The 14,718-nt window shown below is 39.4% G+C and overlaps 1 protein-coding gene across 1 annotated transcript in view; it reads left to right on the top strand.

Annotated features, from left to right (window-relative positions):
• The window catches only part of AK5 (adenylate kinase 5), a 266,778-nt gene that overhangs the window by 64,477 nt on the left and 187,583 nt on the right, over nucleotides 1-14,718 (top strand). The window lies entirely within an intron of this gene.

The following is a 14,718-nucleotide window of genomic DNA, read 5'->3' as shown; positions in this document are numbered from 1 at the left end:
AGAAAATCCCAGTTCCAAGAACTGTTATTGACAAATCTACTTAAGACTATTTTAGTTTAAGGCCTGGGGCTGCCTTCTACAATGGTTTGTCTTTATAATTTTCTAATTGAAATAAAGCAGATTGGTAGATTGTTGGTAGCTGAATGTCATGTCATACTAAGAGCTTCCTGGACACTGTTGTTTCAGCCCTTCAGTTCCTGACAAGAAAACATATACATACATACACTTTGAGCTGGTCACTTCTCCAGGAGACACTCTGTGATCAGAATAATAATTATGACAATGGTGTCAGGGAACATTCCACACTTCCCCAATTAAGTCTCAATTTATTTCAATATGTTATACTGAGAGTTATAGGGAATATGAATAAGAAAATATTTTTGGTAAAGTGCTTGGATTAAATATGTTTCAGACAAAACTGGAATTGATCAATATTTTTAAATAGAGATAGTGCTATAGTTAAATTGGAAATGAAAGTGAAAGTGTTAGTTTCTCAGTCATGTCCAACTCTTTGCAACACCATAGACTATGGCCTGCCAGGCTCTTCTGTCCATGGAATTCTCCAGGCAAGAATACTAAAGTGGGTAGCCATTTCCCTTCTCCAGGAGATCTTCCTGACTCAGGGATAGAACCCATGTCTCTTGCATTGCAGGCTGATTCTTTACCATCTGAGCCACCAGGGAAGCCCCCATAGTTATATTAAGTGAACAAAAAAAAAGAAGAGGCATTTAAGACTTGGCAGTGAGGAAAACACAAAAATATCTTATGAGTAGATGGTATCTTAAAAAGTAGCAAACAACTTATAAGTATGTAATATGTGCTTGGTACTATTCAAAGTGCTGCACATATGGTAAATAATAATCCTCACCAATCTCCATGAGGTTGATATTACTATTATGTTTACTTTATAAATGAGAAAACTGAAGTACACCAAAATGTAGCTAGCCCAGGATCCGATAAGAGCAGCAGAGCCTCAACCCAGACCCAGAGCACTGACCCCAGAGGCAGCACTTGTGATTGCAATATTGTCCCTTCATTAAAACATAACATTTATGCACTCTGGATCCCGAAGAGAAAGCCCATTACTGCTTTTTCCAGGCTTTTGTCATTTGATAAGCACTCTGTTCACCAGTAATCTCTTCATTTATGTTTCTCAGAGAAGAATAAATGAGAAAATTTATTCTGTTGGTGCATTACACTTAGAGGTTTTTCAAAAAGTGATCTCACTAGATAACAGATGTAAAATGATTAAGATAATTCATAAAATTGATTAATCTGCACTCACATTACAAGAAGAAAATTTTAGGGGCAATGGCCCATTATTGGGCCTTGTATTTTTGTTTATCGGCACTATCCATCATCTTCTGACCTTGCTCAGTTCTGCAATCAAATGTAAAGCCACGGCTGCAGTTCTGCTTCAGGCAGCACTCTATCCTTATCTACTCTGGGTTTTACAATTCATCTTCCCTGTTATGACAGTCCTTTTATAGTCATCCATTCAAACAGTTTTATCCAGAGCCTATTCCATGTCAAACAGAAGGACCACATCAGGCACCACAGGGAATACAGAGACGATGTGGAGATAGATCTGCCTTCATGGAGTTTGTGTGTAGGCAATAATGTAAGCAGAAATAAGTTGAATAGAGTACAGGAAGAGGTGGGTGCCACACACAGAGATATAATAGACCAGGAGGAGGAAGAGTCAGGGGCAGGGGAGTGCCTTCCTCCTGGAAAGATGGAGGAAGACTTTGCTATAAACATTGGTGCTTAAGCGACAGGGAAGAGAGCCCAGAAACGGGAAGGAAAGGCATTATAAGCAAACATGAGCAGACACAAGGCAGGTAAGGTATATAAGCAACTAGTGAGAATTAGGAAGGGGACAGAGGCGCTGAGATCAATACAACAAAGGCCCGGAAGTGCTCAGTTAAGGAGGAAAGGGAAACGACATAGTTAAAATCATAAGCACATAGTTAAAATTATAGCTGTGTGTAAATCATTGAATGGATAAAGCATTTTGAAAGAATTTGATAAGGGCCTGAGCTGAGATGATGACAAGGCTTTACTTCTCCATGGGGCAGCCATCTGGACCTACAGCTGTCTGGACCTACTGAAAATATGGGAGTAACCAAAAGAGTGCTTGTGGAAGAATAGCACTCATAAATCACCTGCAAGAGATGTAATATACATTTTACCAATTTAACCATTTTGATTTCCTATTTGGACATCATTCTGGCAAAATTGAGTAGAAAGGGGATAGGAAAAGGAGAGTAATGTATTAAGGACAATGATTAGCCAAACCATTGTAAGATAATATTAAAATCCAAGCAAAGAGACAGCAGAGTCCATTGAATTACCAAGTATTCTTTCCACAAATAGTTGTTTCAAAATAACTCACTGAGTAAATAAATTAATGAATTTAGTAAAAAAAAAAATTATAGATACATTTGGAACAATTTATTTTCATGGCAGAGAGCACTATACATTTTACAGATGTGACCCCATGAGTCCATTAAACCACCACACAGTAGTCAGTTACCATCAAAAATAAAAGTTTGTACCTGTTAGGGATACTTTTATTTCAAGTAATAGAATAGGTGAATAGCTATGGCTTAAACAAGTGGATTTATTTGACTTGTGTAAAAATAAGTACAGAGACGGATGATCTAAGCCATGTACAGTGACTAAATGGTGTCATCAAGGAACCATGCTCCATCTTTTCATTTCACCCTCATTGATGTGTTTCTTCATTGTAGCAAAATGGCTGCTGCTGCTCTAGTCATCAAATCTAGAATTCCAAATAGGACAAAGGGGTTAGGGCAAAAGCCTGGGATAATCCTTCTCTAGGAAAACAGGAGCTTTCCCATAAATTCCCCCTCCCTCTCTCAATGACTCCCGCTTTAGTCTCATTTGTCCGGACTCTTTTCCTTTGGGTCACATGAGTTCACCTGTCTACAAGAGAGGCTGGAAAATGAATAATTTCACTTCTCAGCCTCTGATGTAGAGGAAAGCAAAGGAAAAGAGGACAAATGTTAGATGAACCAACCTACAATAACCACTACAAAGTTTTGTGTGTTTTTTAATTCCATTTTCTTGGTTTAAAAAGATATTGGGAAATATGTTTGCTAGGAATTCTTTCCAAAATGGGCAAAGTAAAGTGTCTGTGCTTAATGATAGCTACTTTTCAGTAAGTACTTTTACTATTTCAAGATCTTTATCCACTTTATATCTAAGTCTAATAACAAACCTTAAAGTTTAATGAAGGAAACAGGGTCAGAGAGATTCAGGAACGCGCTGGATCTGAGGTTTGAAATAGATCCTGTCTCACAGAGTCCATTCGGTTAATAACAAGGGATTGAGCCAAGAAAAGGTTCAGCCTCCCTCTCAAAACAGTCAGAAAAGATATTGATAAAGCCACAGTAATGGGAACCACAAAATGTTGACTGAGAAATCTCATTCTAGGAGAAATGGAGAAGGACTGACATACTAGATCAAGCAAGTGCTGGGCCAGCCCTTTACCTCTTTTACCTCTTCTAATCTTTACCTGTTTTAATCACTCAGCACCATAAGATAGGTATTTAAATTATTTTAAGTGCCTTAGATGTGCCAGGTGTTATCCCTAAATTACCTCATTTCAGGTAAGGACAAGAGCCTGCTGTTCTTTATTAGATAAACCCTGGATTGTACAAGGTGCTCTGCTCTGCACCTGCCCTTGCTCTGAAGGAGCTCAGGTGGAGAAGGCAGGAGAAGGGATAAATGAGGAGCCAGAATGCATCTGACCATTACGATGATGGAAGGTTGCACAGAGGGCTGCAAGGTAGAGTAAATTACTTCTCCTTTCTCCATGATTATCCCTGTGGGACTGAATGAACTCACAACACCCTGGGACAATCTATGGAGGTTACGCCACGAATTCAAGGAAGTAATCAGACCTTTGGAATTACTAAAAGTCCTTGTCATTACCAAGTTCAGTATTAGAAATGGACATAGATGGACAGAAAGGACGGAATGAAGACCTGAACAGCCAGGGAAGGAGTGGGGAAATAAAAGAAATTTTATATTAACCATTCTAATTTCTTGTTGATTGCCCCTCCCTAATTTTGGAATTTAATTGCATAAAGTATAAAATAAACTTATAAGTATACTTGTTCATCAGTTTCTTTTTGGGCAATTCTTTTGAGACTTCTAGTTAATAGGAGGTACTCAAATATTAATGAAGACACTGGTTTTTGGTCTTCTGATATTCTGTGAAAGTTGAAAGTGTTAGTCACCCAGTTGTGTCCAACTCTTGTGGTCCCGTGGACTGTAGCCTACCAGGCTCCTATGTTCACGGAATTCTCCAGGCAAGAATACTGGAGTGAGTAGCCATTCCCTTCTCCAGGGGATCTTCCTGACCCAGGGATCAAACACAGGTCTCCTGCACTGCAGGCAGAGTCTTTACCATCTGAGCTACCAGGGACGTCCTTCAGATATTCTATATGAAGTAGCAAAACAATCCTGAATTTAAAAGGATGTCTGTAGAAAAGAAGCCTGGGTATTTGTAAGCTGTAGCCTGATCCTTTACTATTCTCTTCAGTGACCAAATTAGCAGGGACTGTACAGCTGAGCAGTACCAGATATACAGAGGGTGCTTTAAAATATTTATTGAATTACTGCAGTGATTTATGAGTTGTGTTGAATGAATTAGTTCTAATAAGTTTAGTGTGAACAAGACCTTGTTTAGACTTTTTTCATTTGGATTGGATTAGTAGTTTTTCAGGAGTGTTTTAAACAGAGGCATTCAAAAATTCATGCTTTCCTCTGTGGTCTGGCCTCTAACCATCGCCAATTCACAGGTTATTTGAAAATGTCAGCAACCTTGAGAGATTTCTCAGAAAATACCAAGGAGTATTGCTTCAATTTCTACACTTGCTATCAAATTCGGGATCAAGGAAGAGAAAAATAAGTGCTGGATTTTTTTTTTTAAAGAATCTTGTTTCTTCCCTGAAAATTTAGTTTGAACATATCAAGATTGTTGTGAAATATAACTTTTTCTTCTATCCTGAAACTTCTGCTTAAAAATCTCAGTGCAGACACCACCATCGGTTGATACGTACTTGATAGTGTTTATTTTTAGTGTTTCTACCATGGCTTTAGAGTTCATATGTTCATGATAAATTCATTCCTACAGAAGTCCCAAAAGTTGACATGATCCCTTACAGCTGACATGATCCCTTACAACTGAATTCAGTAGGAATTTCCAACTAAGCCCTCTCTGTCTCAGAAGATCTCAGTGCAGTCCTCCTGGCTGTGTTAGCAATGTCAGATATCTTCAGCTTTCTTCTGATTGCCTTTCCATTTCATCAGTTCCGTCTGAATTCCTAAAACACTGACATTTGTTATTAACAATATCAAGTAATTAATTCCGTAAAATTGCATGAATAGACAGTTCTGTCATGGCACCGCTCTACTCCATTTTCTGTGAAGTGATAGCTCTGCTTTAAAACTGGAAGAGAAGAGAAAAATATAGGAAACTTCACTTGGCTCAGATTATTGTCTCTCACTTGCAGTTGCTCACAGACTGCATTCTCTTGAGCTGGGGGCTGTTGCCCAAGCTCTTCCGTCTCCTTGCAGTCCTGCTCAGCTCCACCTCTCTGCCTTCACCTGGCTGGACTGTCACTCTTGAGATGGCTTCCTCGGGGAAACCACTCTGTCTGGGTCAGATGCCCCCGTGAGCTCCCCAACACCATGTTTGATCTCTATCATGACTGTTATTACACTATTGTATAATTCTACTTCTTTGTGATTCTAGTATTTTTCAACTATAATTCTGTCTTTACAGTTTCACAGTCTCCTTTCTTCACCTTTTTTACTGTTGTCTTCAATATTTTATTTCTAGCACCTAAGTTGGAGTCCTTAAGTCCATGTATAGGAGGAGAGGAAGCAAAAATAAAGCCAGAAAATATCTTTCATCTTGAAAAACCTTTTTTCACATCTTGCAGTTAATCCTATGTTATATCTTTCAAGAATTCTGCAAGAATTCCCTGGAGGTCCTGTGGTTCGGACACTGTGCTCTCACTGCCAGGGGCCTGGGTTCAATCCCTGGTCAGGGAACTAAAATCCCATGAGTCATGTGGCCAAGAAAAAAGATGAAAAGAATTCTAGCCTTTATGATGCCTGAAGTATGCTTTGTTTTCCTTTTAAGTGTTAAGTCTCTTGATTCAAAATTTAGCTTTTAAATTGCACATCAGATTTTCATTTTTTGTTATTCCACACTCTAATAAGGTAAATTAGAATTCTTCAACTAATGCAAATTTCAGAAAGAATATGCAATGTATGAAGTGAAAGTTACATGATGGAAAGTATTTTGAGTGATTTCTTTACCACTAATATCCCAAATTCCTAGAACACTATCTGGCATGCAGTAGATGCTCAATATTTACTGACTGAAGGATCATTTTAAGCCAATACCCTAATCACATCCTAGACAGGAGACGTAAAGAGAAAAAATAAACATGGCCAGCCAAGTGAAAGTAGCAGCATTTATCAAAGGAGAAAAACAAGAACAATGATTAAAAACTCAGGGGCAACCCAATCATGATTGTAGGGCTTTAACCAGCTCTTGGCCTTATGCAAGTTTTGGAAACTCTAGGTCCTCGGTTATAACCCTGGAAACGTAAATCTCATATTATGTACCTTCTAGGTTCATTGTGAAGATTGAATGAGAAAAGGTAAGTAAAGCATTCAATACAGTGCCCAGCACAGAGAAAGCATTAATTAGGCATGACTGTTTGCAGTGCTAGTGGTAAAGAAACCTGCCAATGCAGGAGACATAGAGATGTGGGTTCAATCCCTGGGTTGGGAAGTTCCACTGGTGGAGAGCATAGCAACCCACTCCAGTATTCTTCCCTGGAGAATCCCATGGACAGAGGAGCCTGTAGGGCTACAGTCCATAAGGTCACAAAGAGTCAGACATTACGGAAGCCACTTAGCATGCACTCATTACTATTATTTGGAAATTATTGCCTCCTAACTGGCCAGACGTATTATTAATGCTATAGCAACCACATGTCCTGCGTTACTTTCTCATCTTGATTCTTTTATTATATCAGATTTATGAAAAAATAGAAATTCCTATAATCCAGTGACATTTTTTAAAGGTGGCTGTTGCAGCTACTATGAAATGATGAACTGAAAAAATTGAATCCAGCTGAACAGTCTGAAAGAAGCATTGCCAAACCTGTTTCCAGCTTTAAAAGCCCTTCAGAAGCTATTCTACAGACACTTGATGTTGATTTTTTTCTTCTCTCTTTTCTTTTTTCAATTTTGCTTTCACTTGCTTCGTTTCTTTCCCCTTTCTACCTCCCTGAGGATGGTCTCAGACACCAAGAATAGTAGGTAGGGCGGCTGGTTCCATACATTTGTTCATGACTATATCATTTAAAAACTCTGCTGAGTCTCTAGTGTATCCAAAGGAACCCGATACTAGAGAAATACTGCAAGAAATTCAGTGATAAATATGACATTCAGGGCGTAAAGAATCCACCTGCCAATGCAGGAGACACAAGTTTGATCCCTGATCCAGGCGGATTCCACATGCCGCGGAGCAACTAAGCCCACACGCCACAACTATTAAGCCTGTGTTCTAGAGCCTGGGAGCCACAACTACAAAGGCCAAGTGCCCTAGAGCCCATGCTCTGCAACAAGAGAAGTCATCACAGTGAGAAGCCTGAGCAGCACAGCTGGAGAGTAACCCCTGCTCACCGAAACCAGAGAAAAGCCCGTGTGGCAGCAAGGACCCAGCACTGCCAAAACTAAATAAAATTTTTTAAAAATGACATTTAGCAAAACATAACATCATGGGCCAAAGGCTAGCTTTGAAGTCACAAATGCCAGGGTTTGAATCCCAGCAAGTTTCTTAACTTTTCTGAACTGGGGTTTCATCATCTGTAAAATGGGATGAAGTTTACTGACTTGTGAGAGTAATTAAGATTAGAAAAAATGAGAATAAAACACTCTATCACTTGAGTGTTTAAATGAATGACATCCAAACTCTAAAACACTTAGCAACAAGTCTAATCAAAATATATCCAAAATACTCTTAATGAATGTAGTTTACATTTGTTGAGCTCTTCACTGTGCTGAATGACATCATGCAAGTATGTTGGTAGGAAGATGACTATGCCCAATGATAAATTCATCATGTGCTCATAATGTCTAAGATATATCTATTTCAAAGTGATGGGCTCCATGGGAAAACTGAAATCCAATTCTGAAAACTACTCATTACTTTTCAAAATGACTAAATCAGGAGACAACATCAACAGTTACTTATTTTAATGGAGACATTTTTCAGAAGAAATGTCAACCACAAATCTGTCTTGGCAAATGCAGACTATGTTATTTTCTATCCTTTTCCTTCTTAACATTGGCAAGCAGCTCTGCCTGAAGGATGAGCAGCTTTCAAGTTTCTATCAAGTGGTGGGGGATGGAGTCTGTTTACTTCTGTTTTTAATTCTTTTTATGTAAAAATCTTATGTTCCTTTTTAAAACAAGTAATATTTATGGAGAGGGTGTGTGTGTGTGTGTGTGTGCGTGTGCGTGCGCCTATGTGTGAGTGGGTGTTGGGGGTAAGGAATGCAAACAAGTTTAAAAGTATTCATTATTCTGCAACCCAGAAAAAAAAAAATCCTATTAACATTTTGAATCTTTTCCATGCAGTGTTTTTCTATGATATTTTGATAGTATGGTAGCTGAAATCATATTGTACTCTGCATTAAACATTTTTTAACTTAAAATTATATCATAAGCAAGTTTGCAAGATACTTATTTTCTGTTTTAAAGCCTCAGTAGTAATGAGTGACCTAGTGTATTCACTTCAGAGAATTCACATGAAGTTCTGAATAGAGAAGATGTGAGGATCCTTTGTGGACTTCCCAGGTGGCTCAGTGGTAAAGAATCCACCTGCCAGTGCAGGAGATGCAGGAGACTCAAGTTCAATCCTTGAGTCAGGAGGATCCCCTGCAGGAGGAAATGGCAACTCACTCCAGTATTCTTGCCTGGAGAATCCATGGGCAGAAGAGCCTGGCGGGCTACAGTCCATGGGGTCGTAAAGAGTCGGAAATGACGGAGCACACACATGCATGCTGAGGGTCCTTTGTAAGTCGCTTGTAGAGCACGCAAATGAGACTGTTATTTACTTGGAGCCATATGATTTGAGGAGTCAAAGGCCCATATTTATTGTGTATATACAGAGCACTCTGCAAATCATGGTGTGGATCCAGAAAAGACTCAACACATCTCCTGAGCCCAGAGAGTTATAGTCTGGTCCCAGAAATGAAGCTAAACTATGAAAACATTAGAGGAAAGCAGAGAGTTAAGCTCTTCTTTTGACTATGGGTAGAACTTAGCCTTAATTATTTAGAAAGAGTTCTCAGATCTTCAATTCCTTCTATCCTGGGCTCTTTCAATTTTAAAATGATTCATGCTTCAGAGAATTTTTTTCTTATCTCAGACATAATTATAATTTTACTCCCAATAATGTGATTTGCCAGTCAGATAGTAAATTTCCAGTCTTCCTCCAAAAACAAAAAAGGGCAGGAGTGGAGAAAATTGTCTACTTTTGTAAACTCAGATAATTTATAATGATTGGTTTAAATTAAAACTAGTATTTATAGTGAAAGCCTCCCTTGACTTAAAAAAAAAGGAATTGCAAAATGAGAAAGTTTCTTAAGATTCTGTTAGTTTATTCTATACAAAAAAAATTTAGTTTTTTTGCCAGAAGCTTATAAGGATATTTTTACATAATTATGTTTGTTACTATGGAAAATTCCCATGTTTGCCTGTGTCTGAGAGGTGGAGTTAAGAATAATCTTTATTTTTCTTCTCTTTCTCAACAAATTTTCCTACTATAACATGTATCAACAAAAAAATAAAAATTACTAAGAACTCATACGCTCGAAGATCAAAAAATAACATTGTCAACCAGTTCAAATAAATAAGAAGTGGGAGAATTCAGCTCAAATAAACAACACACAGCAATATGGCATCTACACGAAACCAGTGAAATATTTTCCAAAAGGAAAAAGTATATACAAGCTTATTTGAACTCTACAGAACTTCTCCCCGGATGATTCACTAACTTTTCTTCAAATTATTTATTTGGTTTCATGGTATGTCAAACAACTGTCAAATTCAGCAGCAGTGTTTTTTCTCTCTCTCTCCATGAACTCTACTGGGAATTCATGCTATCAAAGTTGTCCAAAGTTAAATAACTTCATCAGAGCCAGGAAGTGAATTAACAGAACAAGAGATGGATCTTGGATTAGCTGGGGCTCAGGGATAAATTGGGAATGGGACCAAGTAGAGAGTTTAGCAAGATGTAGAAGATGCAGGAATGGCATAGGAAAAAAAGTTATAGGAAACAGTCAGCAGGAGAAAGAAGGAGGGATTTTGTTTAGGGCTCAGCCCAAGGAAGTTACTAGTTATTGGTCCATTCAGTAATTCAATAAGTATGTGTTGTTAGTGGTGGTTAGATTGCATAAGGAACATGAGAGTCTTTTTTATTAATTAATTAATTCTCATTATTTATTTTTTGGCTGCGCTGGGTCTCTTTTGCTGTACACAGGCTCTCTCTAGTTGTAGTGCGTGGGCTTCTCATTGCGGTGGCTTCTCTTGTTGCAGAGCACAGATTCTAGGCACTCGAGCTTCAGTACTGGTGGCATGTGGGCTCCAGAGAGCAGGCTCAATAGTTGTGGTGCATGGGTTTAGTTGCTACACGACATGCAGAATCTTCCCGGATCAAGGATCAGACCTGTGTCCCCTTGCATGGCAAGGAGGATTCTTAACCCCTGGACAATCAGGGAAGCCCTAGAGTCTTAATTATAAGCAACATCTTAAAGCAAGTAGAGGAAGATTAGGCAAGGAAAGGAGAAAATATAGTCAGAGATGTGAGAGAAAAGGAGAAGCGGGTACTCTACCATGCCTCAACTAAAAGCCCAGGGGGAGGAGTGTCGACAGCAGCTTCTGCGGAAAGTCAGGCAAGATACAGACTAGATGAGGCCCAGTCCTGACATAAATTGGAAAGTGGTCAGAGGATTTTATAGTCCACTGCCTGTTTGGAGTAGACACCAGATTGGAGTAGGCAGAAGAGTTAAGTGGGATGCGAGAAGAGAGCTGGGTGGGCAGGTGTTGCAACTCAAGACATTTGACTATGAGAGAAAGGAGAAAAATGAAGCGGTGGTTTAGATGGGAAAGTGGAGCTGAGGAAACAGTTGTTTTCTTTTAGTTTTGCATCTCATTGTTTTTGTCTTGAAAGAAAAGGAAGTGAAGTTGCTCAGTCATGTCTGACTCTTTGCGACCCCATGGACACCAGGCTCCTCCGTCCATGGGATTTTCTAGGCAAGCATACTGGAGTGTGTTGCCATGTCTTAGGGCAGACTTAAGTGAGTTTCAAAGCTGGCATAAGGGACATAATTGAAGAGACTAACACAACTTCATGAATGTGAGCAACATTATCTAAAAGTCTAGAATAGGTCAAAAAAAGCAATTCAACTGATTTCAACAAATATTTAAGTCCTTATAGACTGAGAGTCAAAAATGAACAAGATAAATTTCTTGCCTTTTAGAAGCTACGGTTTGTTAGCCACTCACCGGAAGAGAATTTATTCAGGGGAAGAGACAGAAGGCCACATAATTAATATGTCAAAATAAAATCCAGAAGAAAATTACTAGAAGAGGACAGAGGATACAAACCCAGGAGCCGTTAGGGAGTCTCCTGAGTGTTCCCCACACAGGCTGTCCCAGGTCATGCCCCAGCTTTCACCCCTCTTGCCTAAGTTGCCCTCTCTCTTCTGCCCTTCCCTTCAGATCCTGTTTATTTCACCTCTTTTCCCTGACTATTCCAACCTCTGTCCAACTCCTCTGCTTCTGAATTGCCTTACCACTTAATCTTGTATCACATAGTTTGGCTCTTAAGCATCTCCTAAGAGGAGGTACAATATTAGGGGAAAGAACCCCAGCTTCACAGTATCAAAGAGACCTGGGTCAAATTCCACCTCCATCATTTCCTGCAGGACCAGAGCAAGTCCTGTTTCTAGTTTCTCCATCTTTAGAATGGGGAGATAAACCTATTTCTAAAGGTCACTATCAAGAGTACAGCGGCTTCCCCGGTGGCTCAGTGGTAAAGAATCCACCTGCAATGTAGAAGACACAGGTTTGATTCCTGGGTTGGGAAGATCCCCCAGAGGAGGTCATGGCAAAGGGCTGCCCTGGTGGTTCAGTTGGCAAAGAATCCACATGCAGTGCAGAAGACCTGGGTTTGATCCCTGGGTTGGGAAGATCCCCTGGAAGAGGGCATGGCAACCCATTCTAGTATCCTTGCCTGGAGAATCCCCATGGACAGAGAAGCCTGGTGGGCTGTAGTTCATGGGATGGCAGAGAGTCAGACACAACTGAGCGACTAAGCAGACATCAAGAGTAGATGAAATAATAGCTATTAGGCAGAACTGAAACAGTTTGGGCTCTTGACCAGACTGAGTGTGTTAGAATCCCAGTTCTGCAAGGGCATCTTGGGCAGGTTACTTAACCTATCTGGGGTTCAGATTCTTCCTGTATAAAAGGAGTTCCTAGGGCTTTCGTGGTGGCTCAGGGGTAAAGAACCTTACTTCTAATACCAGAGACATGGGTTCGATCCCTGATCCAGGAAAATCCCACATGCTGAGGAGCAATTAAGCCCGTGCACCACAACCATCGAGCCTGCGCTCTAGAGCCCAGGAACCACAGCTGCTGAAGCCAGTGCACTCTAGAGCCTGTGCTCTGTAGCAAGAGAAGCCGCCACAGTGAAAGTCCATGAACCGCAGCTGGAGGGTAGCCCCCATTCACCGCAGCTAGAGAAACGCCTGAGCAGCGACGAAGACTCAGGGGGCCAAAAACAAATAAATACATAAAGTTTGCTTTTTTAAAAAAAGGAGTTCCTAACTGATGCCTACCTCATAGAATTGTTGGGAAAAATGAAGCAGTATCAACAAAGCCCTTAAAACATCTCTGGGCATAAAAGTAGTATGTAAATATGTGCTGTTGTTTTCTTCTCTGCCATGTATTACTGCACACAAAAAAATAGTTTACCTAAAATGTTTGCTAGTCATTTTAGCAATGAGGTAAATGTTTGCTACCCCTTCGCAATATTATCAATAGCTCTAGTTTTCAGATAATTTCACATCAGTGTTTTAATATCTTTAAACTTTTGTGCTGTTTTGATTTTTCTTTTTACTATGTGTGTTTAATAATAGGCTCTATTATATATGCTTCCCCAACTGTAGTTCAGTACTTTAATACTTTAAAGCTGCTAAAAGTTCTAGATCCAATTCCAACATGTATATGTGTGCTTGGGGGCAAGCAGGGGTCCCCACAGCAACAAGCAATGCTCCAATACTAGCTGGGTGTCCTACGAGTCAACTCAATTCTGGTATTGTTTGTTGGGAAATTAGATCAGATTCCATCACTTAAGGGCTCTATCCCATAAGACTGTCCCCTCCTCCACTTCAGACTGTCACCTGTGCTTCTGACCCACTAACTATAGATTGGAGATTCCAGTGACCCCAACCTGAGTTCAGTTTAGTTTCCTAGAGTGACTCATAAACCTCAGAGAAACATTTTATTTACCAGATTACTGGTTTATTTAGAAAGGATAGAAGTCAGAAACGACAAAACAGAAGAAATGCACATGGAGAAAAGGTATGAGGCATGGCCAGGAGCACACGGCTTGCCCCAAATCTTCATGTATTCACCAACCCAGAAGTTCCCAAACCCTCTCTCTTCTTTCGGGTTTTTACAGAGACTTCATTACAGAGGCATAATGTTTAAATTGGTTGTTGGTGGCTGAACTCAGTATCCAGTAGCACTCCTTTCCCTTCCCTGATAGAAATGGGGGTGGGGCTGGAAGCTCCAAGCCTCTAATCCCTTGGCAGTTTCTTTAGGGCAACCCACTTTTGGGTGGGGTGCAAAAATCATCTCATTAACATAACAAAAGACACCTTAATTGTTCTCACCACTTAGGAAATTCTAAGGGCTTTAGGAACTCTGTTCTGAAACCTGGGACCAAGATCACATAACTATTTCTTATTATAAATCTCAATATCACAGACACCAAGCAAATAAAATGTTGCAACTTGTGAATTACCTGAAATGGCACTCTGGTGCCAGTGGGATCCCTCTTCTTAGCTTCTATTTCTTTATCTTGTATCTAAAAAGCAAAAGATTATAAATAATTAATTAAAATAATAAAGCTATAAATTATGCAAATTATGACTTTTTAAAAGGTACTCTAACAGAAATCTTACTCTAAGCAGGCTATTAGCCAATACACAGAAGAAATGATCAACAAACACATCGTAAAAGTTTTTACTTCACTAGTCATCAGAAAAGTAAAAAATAAGGCTATTTTTAATTTGTTTTACTGGAGTATAGTTGACTTAGAATGTTGTATTACTTTCTAATGTACAACAAAATTGAGTATAGGTCCCTGAGCTGTACAGTAGAACCTTGTTACTTGTCTATTTTATATATAGCAATGAGTATCTGATAGCACCAAACTCTTAATTTACACCTCCAACTCCACATTTCCCCTTTGGTAACCATAAATTTGCTTTCTGTAAGACTCTATTTTTATATGTGTCAAATTAAAAAAGATTATTTGAAGTATAATATTCAGTGTGGCTGGTAATTTAAATTGTTGCCACTTTG

Source organism: Capricornis sumatraensis, chromosome 2 (genome assembly GCF_032405125.1).
Source record: "Capricornis sumatraensis isolate serow.1 chromosome 2, serow.2, whole genome shotgun sequence".
NCBI lineage: Eukaryota > Metazoa > Chordata > Mammalia > Artiodactyla > Bovidae > Capricornis > Capricornis sumatraensis.
Note: the sequence above shows the minus strand (reverse complement) of the source record. Positions and strands in the feature narration are given on the sequence as shown.